This window comes from Syngnathus typhle, unplaced genomic scaffold (assembly GCF_033458585.1).
Source record: "Syngnathus typhle isolate RoL2023-S1 ecotype Sweden unplaced genomic scaffold, RoL_Styp_1.0 HiC_scaffold_401, whole genome shotgun sequence".
In the NCBI taxonomy this organism is placed as follows: domain Eukaryota; kingdom Metazoa; phylum Chordata; class Actinopteri; order Syngnathiformes; family Syngnathidae; genus Syngnathus; species Syngnathus typhle.
Genome location: NW_026872304.1, coordinates 30,001 through 30,388, shown reverse-complemented (window position 1 = coordinate 30,388; position 388 = coordinate 30,001).

Genomic DNA, 388 nt, shown 5'->3' with positions numbered 1-388 from the left:
GGGCGAAAATATGCGAATGTTATACATCCAAGGAGGGAGGACCGGTCGCCTCACTAAACATAGGCCGGGCGAAAATCTGCGAATGTTATACATCCAAGGAGGGAGGACCGGCCGCCTCCTTAAACCACCGGCCGGGCGAAAATCTGCGAATGTTATACATCCAAGAAAGGAAGGAAGGAGGGAACCGGCCGCCTCCTTAAACACAGGCCGGGCGAAAATCTGCGAATCTTATCCATCCAAGGACGGAGGACCGGCCGCCTCCTTAAACACAGGCCGGTAGGAACGGTTGGCAGAATCGCGTGACGGCCGCCTGCTCCCGGCGTCCGCACGTGAACGAACACCCCCTCCCGGGGACGGCCGTCTGCTCCCGGCCGCCGTCCTTCACCCC